This window comes from Salmo salar, chromosome ssa23, assembly GCF_905237065.1.
Source record: "Salmo salar chromosome ssa23, Ssal_v3.1, whole genome shotgun sequence".
NCBI lineage: Eukaryota > Metazoa > Chordata > Actinopteri > Salmoniformes > Salmonidae > Salmo > Salmo salar.
The window spans coordinates 2,573,922-2,585,111 of record NC_059464.1 but is presented as its reverse complement, the minus strand read 5'-3'; positions in this window follow the sequence as shown (position 1 = coordinate 2,585,111).

Here is an 11,190-nt window from a genome sequence, read left to right as displayed (position 1 = left end):
AGATGTATGTCCTTGAACTGATTATTTTAAAATCGAACACAGGATATAAGGATAATTTAGTGGCTAATGGCAGCCTGCAGTACTCCGGTCAGACTTTTAAAAATATTTGTATTTATTTAACCTTAATTGAACTAGGCAAATCAGTTAAAAACAAATTGTTATTTACAATGACGGCCTACCCTGGCCAAACCCGGACGATGCTGGGCCAATTGTGCGCCGCCCTATGGGACTCCCAATCACTGCTGGATGTGATTCATCCTGGAATCGAACCAGGGACTGTAGTGACGCCTCTTGCACTGAGATGTAGTGCCTTAGACTGCTGCGTCACTCGGGAGCCCAAAAATGTTGTTCCTCAATGAGAGGGTGCAGCACTGAGTTAGCCTGCAACGTCACTTTCTGGAGCAGCTCAGACTGTGGATGTCTCAATGAGATGCCTTCTTAATCTTAACCAACTTCATTTGGCTTCAATGCGCTATTGAGTCTTAGCATAGGAATGAATGGTGTCACATGATCGATGGCTTTGTCCATTCATATACAGTACCAGTCAAATGTTTAGACACACCTACTCATTCCAGCGTATTTCTTTATTTTTGATATTTTCTACAATGTAGAATAATAGTGAAGAAGTCAACACTATGAAATAACACATATGGAATCATGTAGTAACCAAAAAAGTGTTAAACAAATCAAAATATATTTTACATTTGAGATTCTTCAAAGTAGCCACTTTTTGCCTTGATGAGAGCTTTGCACTCTCTTGGCATTCTCTCAACCAGCTTAATGAGGTAGTCACCTGGAATGCATTTACATTAACCTGTTAGGGCTAGGGGGCAGTATTGACACGGCTGGATAAAAAACATACCCGATTTAATCTGGTTACCACTCCTACCCAGTAACTAGAATATGCATATACTTATTACATATGGATAGAAAACACCCTAAATTTTCTAAAACTGTTTGAATGGTGTCTGTGAGTATAACAGAACTCAAATGGCAGGTCAAAACCTGAGAGATTCCTTTACAGGAAGTGGCCTGTCTGACCATTTCTTGAACTTGTTTTCCATCTCTATCATTTACTAAGGATCTCTGCTCTAACGTGACACTTCCCACGTCTTCCATAGGCTCTCAGAGCCCGGGAAAAAACAGAATGTCGTCATTCCAGCCCCAGGCTGAAACACATTATCGCCTTTCTCAAGTGGCCGATCAAGGGACACTGGCTTATGCGCGTGACCCCGACCGCCCCCGCCTTTGGGATTTTTTCCTCTGTTTGCCGAAAAGGAGATTCCCTGTCGGAATATTATCGCTTTTCTACGAGAAAAATGTCGTAGAAATTGATTTTAAACAGCGGTTGACATGCTTCGAAGTACGGTAATGGAATACTTAGAATTTTATTGTCACGAATTGCGCCATGCGCGCGACACTTCTTTACTATTTCGGATAGTGTCTGGAACGCATACGAACAAAACGCCGCTATTCGGATATAACGATGGATTATTTTGGACCAAACCAACATTTGTTATTGAAGTAGCAGTCCTGGGTGTGCATTCTGACGAAGACAACAAAAGGTAATCAAACTTTTATAATAGTAAATATGATTATGGTGAGTGCTAAACTTGCCGGGTGTCTAAATAGCGAGCCCGTGATGCCTGGGCTATGTACTTAGAATATTGCAAAATGTGCTTTCACCAAAAGCTATTTTAAAATCGGACATATCGAGTGCATAGAGGAGGTCTGTATCTATAATTCTTAAAATAATTGTTATGCTTTTTGTGAACGTTTATCGTGAGTAATTTAGTAAAATGTTAGCGAATTCCCCGGAAGTTTGCGGGGGTATGCTAGTTCTGAACGTCACATGCTAATGTAAAAAGCTGGTTTTTGATATAAATATGAACTTGATTGAACAAAACATGCATGTATTGTATAACATAATGTCCTAGGGTTGTCATCTGATGAAGATCATCAAAGGTGAGTGCTGCATTTAGCTGTCTTCTGGGTTTTGGTGACATTATATGCTGGCTTGAAAAATGGGTGTCTGATTATTTCTGGCTTGGTACTCTGCTGACATAATCTAATGTTTTGCTTTCGTTGTAAAGCCTTTTTGAAATCGGACAGTGTGGTTAGATTAACGAGAGTCTTGTCTTTAAATGGCTGTAAAATAGTCATATGTTTGAGAAATTGAAGTAATAGGATTTTTAAGGTTTTGAAAATCGCGCCACAGGATAGCAGTGGCTGTTACGTAGGTGGGACGAATTCGTCCCGCCTAGCCTAGAGAGGTTAACAGGTGTACCTTGTTAAAAGTTAATTTGTGGAATTTCTTTCCTTAATGCGTTTGAGTCAACATTACTTTAAGACATGAAGGTCAGTCAATTCGGAAAATTTCAAGAACTTTGAAAGTTTCTTCAAGTGCGGTCTCAAAGACTGTCAAGCGCTATGATGAAACTGGTTCTCATGAGAACCGCCACAGGAAAGGAAGACCCAAAGTTACCTCTGCTGCAGAGGATAAGTTCATTAGAGTTACCAGCCTCAGAAATTGCAGCCCAAATAAATGCTTCACAGAGTTCAAGTAACAGACACTTCTCAACATCAACTGTTCAGAGGAGACTGCATAAATCAGGCCTTCATGGTCGAATTGCTGCAAAGAAACCACTACTAAAGGACACCAGTAAGAAGAAGAGACTTGCTTGGGCCAAGAAACACGAGCAATGGACATTAGGCCGGTGGAAATCTGTCCTTTGGTCTGATGAGTCCAAATTTGAGATTTTTGGTTCCAACCACCATCTCACACGGAATAGAATAGGTTAGGATGATCTCCGCATGTGGTTCCCACCGTGGTTCCCACTGTGAAGCATGGAGGAGGAGGTGTGATTGTGTGGGGATGCTTTGCAGGTGACACTGTCAGTGATTTATTTTGAATTCAAGGCACACTTAACCAGCATGGCTACCACAGCATTCTGCAGCAATACGCCATCCCATCTGGTTTGCACTTAGTGGGAGTATCATTTGTTTTTCAACAGGACAATGACTCAACACAACTCCAGGCTGTGTAAGGGATATTTGAACAAGAAGGAGAGTGATGGAGTGCTGCATCAGATGACCTGGCCTCCACAATCACCCAACCTCAACCCAATTGAGATGGTTTGGGATGAGTTGGACCTCAGAGTGAAGGAAAAGCAGCCAACAAGTGCTCAGCATATGTAGGAACTCTTTCAAGACTGACGGAAAAGCATTCCAGGTGATGCTGGTTGAGAGAATGCCAAGAGTGTGCAAAGCTGTCATCAAGGCAAAGGGTGGCTACTTTGAAGAATCTAAAATATATTTAGATTTTGTTAAAACATTTTTGGTTACTGCATGATTCCATATGTGTTATTTCATAGTTTTGATGTCTTCACTATTCTACAATATATTCTACAATATAGAAAATAGTAAAAATAAAGAAAAACCCTTTAATGAGTAGGTGTGTCCAAACGTTTGACTGGTACTGTATATACACACAAATTAATGGATTCAAATGAATGGATTCTGCTATTTCAGCCACACCCATTGCTTACAGGTGTATAAAAATTGATATTCCAATACAGCCATGCAATCTCCATAGTAAACATTGGCAATAGAATGGCCTTACTGGAGAGCTCAGTGTCTTTCAACGTGGCACTGTCATAGGATGCCACATTTCCAACAAGTTAGTTCGTCAAATTTCTGCCCGGCACGAGCTGCCTCAGTCTCAATGAGTGCTGTTATTGTGAAGTGGGAACGTCAAGGAGCAACAACGGTTCTGCCGCAAAGTGGTAGGCCACACAAGCTTACAGAACGGGACCGCTGAGTGCTGAAGTACGTAGCGCGTAAAAAATAATCTGTCCTCGGTTGCAACACTCACTACCGAGTTCCAAACTGCCTCTGGAAGTAATGTCAGCACAAGAACTGTTTGTCGGGACTTCCTTAAATGGGTTTCCATGGCTGAGCAGCCGCAAAAAAGCCTAGGATAACCACGCGCAATGCCACAATGCCAAACATCGGCTGGAGTGGTGTAAAGCTCGCTGTCATTGGACTCTGGAGCAGTGGAAACGCGTTCTCTGGAGTGATGAATCACGCTTCACCATCTGGCAGTCCAACGGAAAAATCTGGGTTTGGCCGATACCAGGAGAACGCTACCTGTCCGAATGCGTAGTGCCAACTGTAATGACAATGCCCCCATGCACAAAGCGAGGTCCATACAGAAATGGTTTGTCGAGATCGGTGTTGACTTGTCTGGCCTGCACAGCACAGAGCCCTGACCTCAACCACATCGAACACCTTTGGGATATATTGGAATATCAATGCCCGACCTCACTAATGCTCTTGTGGCTAAATGGAAGCAAGTCCCTGCAGAAATGTTCCAACACAAGGTGAAAGCCTTCCCAGAAGAGTGGAGGCTGTTGTAGCAGCAAAGGGGGGACCAATTTCATATTTGGAATGAGATGTTCGACGAGCAGGTGTCCACATACTTTTGGTCATGTAGTGTGTATATATACAGTGTATTTGTATCCAAACCTCTTGACAAAGTAATGAGTAAAGGGTCTGAATACATATGTACATTTATTTTTAATACATTTGAAAAAATTTCAAAACCTATTTTCACTTAGTCATTATTGATGAGATTATTATTATTTTTTAAATTCATTTTAGAATAAGGCTGTAATGTAACAAAATATGGAAAAAGTGAAGGGGTCTGAATACTTTTCGAATGCACTGTATGCATCTGTTGGTCACAGATACCGTAAAAAAAAAGTAGATTGGATCAGGAAACCAGTCAGTATCTGATGTGACCATCATTTGCCTCATGCAGTGAGACACATCTCCTTCTCATAGAGTTGATGAGGCTGTTGATTGTGGCCTGTGGAATGTTGTCCCACTCCTCTTCAATGGCTGTGAGAAATTGCTGGATATAGGCGGGAACTGGAACACACTGTCATACACTTCAACCAGAGCATCCCAAACATGCTCAATGTGTGACATGTCTGGTGAGTATGCAGGCCATGGAAGAACTGGGACATTTTCAACTTCCAGGAATTGTGTACAGATTCTTGTGACATGGGATCTCATCACAGTATCTCTGTGCATTCAAATTGCCATCGATAAAATGAAATTGTGTTTGTTCGTAGCTACTGCCTGCCCATACCATAACCCCACCGCCACCAGATGAGGTTGGCGTAGATTGTTGACAACACGTGTAAGCTATATTTCGTCTCCAATGTTTATTGAAAACATAAATACATTTGCACAATTACCACTTGTTGTCTCAAATACATCGTTACAGTTGCTGGTTAGCTAGGTAGCGAATTTTAGCCATATTAGCATTGACATGAAATAAGTCAAAACAAGACATAGTATCAATAAAAAGATGAAACCAGCTGAAATTAGCCACTTACGATTCTCCGCATGGCAGTTTGTCATTCTTGCTAAAAATGTGGCTATCCAGAATCACAACAACAGGCTGACTTCTGCCCGATGGAAGCATGCACATATATTTTGTAATTCATTTATTTAGTTGTCACACTTTACCAACCATAGCTAGCTAAAGTAGGGCAGTCTTATAGGCTTTTCCAATGGAGGAAAGATATCAAGGCACAAGGCGAGACCCAGATGCAGACACAGGAGGCAGATGGTTGGAGTCTTACCATGCTTATTAATCCAAAAGGAGTAGGCAAGAGAATGGTCGTGGACAGGCAAAAGGTCAAAACCAGATCAGAGTCCAGGAGGTACAGAGTGGCAGACAGGCTCGTGGTCAAGGCAGGCAGAATGGTCAGGCAGGTGGATACAGAGTCCAGAAACAGGCAAGGGTCAAAACCGGGAGGACTAGAAAAAGGAGAATAGCAAAAAGCAGGAGAATGGGAAAACCGCTGGTTGACTTGGAACATACAAGACAAACTGGCACAGAGAGACAGGAAACACAGGGATAAATACACTGGGGAAAACAAGTGACACCTGGAGGGGTTGGAGACAATAACGAGAACAGGTGAAACAGATCAGGGTGTGGCGAAAGAGATCCATTTTATATTAGGGACCCCCTGTACTTAGGTTACGCAGGACTCTGGTACTTGGAGTACTGTTATTCCAATGGCACCTAACAGAAATATAGTAGGGTGAATTCAGAAGAAGTGGGACACTTCTTTTGACATCTATTCAACATATTAGTCCAACATGATACACTTCTGAAATCCTCAATATTATCATCTATATTATTATCGTATAACAAAAAAGTGTAAACTACATTTTCAATAGTACAATTAGGACTATTTAGTATTTAGTTATTTTATTAGGATCCCATTTAGCTGTTGCGAATGCAGCAGATACTCTTCCTGAGGTCCACACAAAACATTACATAATATAGAACATTAATAGACAAGAACAGCTCAAGGACAGAACTACATACAGTGGCAAAAAAAGTATGTGAACCCTTTGGAATTACCTGGATTTCTGCATAAATTGGTCATACAATTTGACCTGATCTTCATCTAAGTCACAACAATTGATAAACACAGTCTGCTTAAACTAATAACACACAAACAGTTATACGTTTTCATGTCTTTATTGAACACAATGTGTAAACATTCACAGTGCAGGGTGGAAAAAGTATATGAACCCTTGGATTTAATAACTGGTTGACCCTCCTTTGGCAGCAATAACCTCAACCAAATGTTAGAAATGTCCTTGTTTTTGAAAGAAAAGCAACAAAAAAAGGGCAATATAAAATAACATCAAATTGGTCAGAAATACAGTGTAGACATTGTTAATGTTGTAAATGACTATTGTAGCTGGAAACAGCTGATTTAAAAAATTACAAAAATTATGGAATATAGGCGTACAGAGGCCCATTATCAGCAACCGTCACTCCTGTGTTCCAATGGCACGTTGTGTTAGCTAATCCAAGTTTATCATTTTAAAAGCCTAATTGATCATTCGAAAATCCTTTTGCAATTATGTTAGCACAGCAGAGAACTGTTGTTCTGATTAAAGGAGCAATAAAACTGTCCTTCTTTAGTTAGACTAGTTGAGTATCTGGAGCATTTGTGGGTTCGATTACAGTCTCAAAATGGCCAGAAACAAAGAACTTTCTTCTGGAACTTGTCAGTCTATTCATGTTCTTAGAAATTATGTCTATTCCATGCGAGAAATTGCCAAGAAACTGAAGACCTCGTACAACTCTGTGTACTACTGCCTTCACAGAACAGCGCAAACTGGCTCTAACCAGAATAGAAAGAGTGGGTGGCCCCGGTGCACAAATGAGCATGAGGACAAATACATTAGAGTATCTAGTTTGAGAAACAGACGCCTACAGTCCCTGGTTCGAATCCAGGCTGTATCACATCCGGCCGTTATTGGGAGTCCCATAGGGCGGCGCACAATTGGCCCAGCATCATCTGGGTTTGGCCGGGGTAGGTCGTCACTGTAAATTTGAATTTGTTCTTAACTGACTTGCCTAGTTAATAAAGGTTTCACACACACACCACACTTCCCAAAAAGTTATTTTATTGGCATTTACGTATGTCCCCATTACCAGTAAAACATAATCAAAACCTATTTCTTTCGCTTACTTGATGTGCTTTTTCATTTTTCATTTGTTCAGTCGTTTCATTCTCAAGCAGGATTTCTATGGAACGCTGTTTGGGTGTTTACGTGTCTAAAAAGATACACGTCAAATAACACTATTTGACGTGTCAAATAAGCTTGTTGAACAATCAGGACCTGAATATTACTGACCGTCACATCATTTAACGCATTCATTAATTGTTTACGTAGTTATTACACATTGATTACACTATCACTCGTATTTCATATGTCACAACGATTCATCGATACGTATGCTATAATGCTGGTAAAGTTGTCTCGCGCACCTACAGTGCTGGTGATTAAAAAAAGAAAAAAAAGCTATCTAGCTCGTATGCAAACAATGTTCTTCCACAAAAACATAGCAAAACGACAATCTGTTTTAGTAGCTATATTTAGCTGGCTAACTATATAGCTAGGTGTCATCTAAAATAAGACTAATTTATAAGACAGTTCTTATTTGATTAATGGTGGTCCGGACCCATCTATGTGAAGCTAGCCACAATAAGGATTAGACACAACAGTGGACTTTGCAGTTAGCCTTCAAAATAAAATAATATCATTGACAGTGATGCAAACGCATACAAATAGTAGAATTATGCTATAATTGAATAGATCATGCTAAACGAAGTTGGAATGTTATATAAAATCAACAAAATAAAATTTGTTTGACAAATCTGTTAATCTCACTGGATGTATTATACTTTAGAATTACATTGGGGGCATACTGTACAGCATACTGTACAGCTGTATGCTGTACTGTACACACTGTACAGCCTTACCTATTGATTGTGGATCAATGACATGGGATATCAGTCAACTCAGTGACACCCAGAGAACATTAGCGTCTTATTGCGGGACTCTGAAACAACTGTGAATTGAGCCACATTTATTGTCAACCTATGTGTATTGAACACTATTCCAGAGGAAAAACAATACTGCGTGGATGTTTTGGAGTCTGATAACTCTGAGGAGGACGTTGGGAAAAAATATATTGGGGATTGAGTAGACTGATACCCCATTTCATTGATCCCCAATCCTTAGGTAAAGCTGTACAGTGCAGTATGAATGTCAATGCACACAATAGGCTGACTGGGGAGGTGATTTCTCACAGTCCCGTGATAAGAGCTACAACGCTAATATTTGTGTAAACTCTTCAGTTGTGTTCTGTGGGTGTCACCGAGTAGACTGATACCCCATTTCATTGCTTCACATTCCAACCTTGTTTAACGTTATCTAGTCTAAATATGGCATGATTCCACCAATTGTAACCTTCTGCATCACGTTCAAAGAGGTACTTTTATTTTGAAGGCAAACCGCAAATTCCACTATTGTGCCTAATCCTTTTTGTGGCTAGCTTCACAACACATAACCCGGTCCGGTCGAGCATCACTTGCCAGACAGGGGCGAAAATCTGATATCAACTTTGGAGGGGACAATTACATGACATTTTCTCAAGAGCAATTCCTGAGGGGGACACCAAAAGTAGTGCTGTAACACATAGCCTACATTGTAATATGGTAAATGTATATTGAGGAACCAAAGAAATAAGGTGTTTGCCGTACTCCTAACTACCGGTACCCAAAACTACACAACTAATCACAACAGCAATACCATTGCCTTTAACAAATGTTAGTTCAGTCACCAGTTTAAGTTGAGAGTGGGGGTATCCATGGCATTTTCCAATTATGTTCCTATTTTACAAGTCAAAAAAATTGAGAACCTTTCATAATGTTGCCAAACAAAGACTCAACAAACTTACCTGAGACTCCCTGTCTCTGCCAGTCTGTCCCTGCATATCTGTCCCCAACTCTGCTGTCTGTGTGCCATCTGTTGCCTGCTCTGCCTAATGACATCATTGTGAAACATTTCCATTAGAATTTCATTTCTTTCTTATGAACATTTTATCAACTAGTCTTTGAGATATTAGGCTACTAGGGTTCTTACTATGCGTTTTGGTGTATTGAAAAATACTCTGATGTCCGTCTTTTATTTTTCTGCCATTTTTCTACCTGACTGGCTGGCTACACACACAGTGTGTAAGTTATTTACAGTAGGAGATGGGCTTCTATCATCTTCAATCATTCTATTTGGGCTTCGATCTAAAAGGTAGCTAGCAAATGTGAAACGGATTAAAATGACAAGAGTTGACAGCTGTATGAGTTCACCATTTACACAACATATGCTGCAACCTTTTGTAATTTTAATAGTTTGTTTCATATTGGCTGGCTTCCAACAATAGCTGAATTTGCAAAGCTAGCGAGCACCAATTCAGTTTCAGTGGTGTTTGCTATAATCTTTGCTACCCGGGTTAAATAAAGGTGAAATAAAATAGATAAATAAAAGTTCCCTTGCGACAATTTAGCTTTTGCAACGAGACCATTAAATATATTTAAGACAATGGTAGAAGAGAGTGTAGTTCAGTTTGGATTTCAGTTTATCGCTAACCTTATCACAGGGACTTTGAAGCACTAACTTACATCATCTGCATGCTGATCTTGGAATAAATTGACGATAGCAAAGATTCCATCTTTGACGACGCCACATAAATGGAATAGGTACTAGCTAGCTTAATAGTTAATATTTGCGCGCTAGCTCTGCATCTTCAGCTAGTGTGTGTGCGCGATTGACTGGATTAACCTCACGTCAGTTACGTGCATTGAGTGCCTTTCAGACAGTAGATACGACCTCTCTGTTACCTAGCAAGCTAAGGAACTGGCAGTGGATCAAACCATTGTGAGGCAAAGGGTGGTCGCAATCTTTTGAAACTTAAAAACGCGCTATTAAGTGTCTATAATCAGCACAATTGCTTTCATTGCGTATTATTAATATTATTTAAATTACATAGTTATGTTTCAGTGATATATTGGGGGGGTCAAATCATATTTTTCCCAGGATGGGGGGGGTCGTGTCCCCCCCGTCCCCCCCGGGATTTCCGCCCCTGTTGCCAGATGAAGCCAGCGGGCTGCTTATAATGTTAGCTTTGGGCAACAGGGTTAAGTAGCTGGCTAGCTATTTATTTTCATGAACTGAAGTTCAATTTCAATTGGCAAACAACAAGTGGCTACCTAGCTAATACTTACTCACAAGGATTCCTGAATCATTGCTAAGAATAATGAAAATGACTGCAGTTTCTACTGGTAATTGTTTTCAGGCTGGTTGTATTGGTGCTAGCTTGGTACCAAGCTAAAGCTAGCTAGCTACCCCAGAAGTTGCGGTTGAACAAATAATGCTTTATTACCAACGCGGTATTGTAAACACATTGTTCGTGGCCGGTGTTTTCTTGTTTGCAGAGTTTTGTACAGCTTTGACAGTGCTACTGATAGTAGTAGTGGTGGTGCTTGGCTTGCATGTGCAAATTCAGAGCGCACAACATTCTATAATAGAACTGTTATTTCACTCGTGAAATAGTGTTATTTGACTTGTATCTTTTTTGACATGCAAAGACCCAAACGGCGTTCCATACTATGTTGTGAAGCTAATAGCAGTGACGCTATTACTGTGTAACACTGGTCGGGCAACATCTGAAAAATAGCGCACATGGTAACATTAGTGTGTACTGGTGCTCGACCAGTCGGCGAAAGCCAACATCACCTACGACAGAGA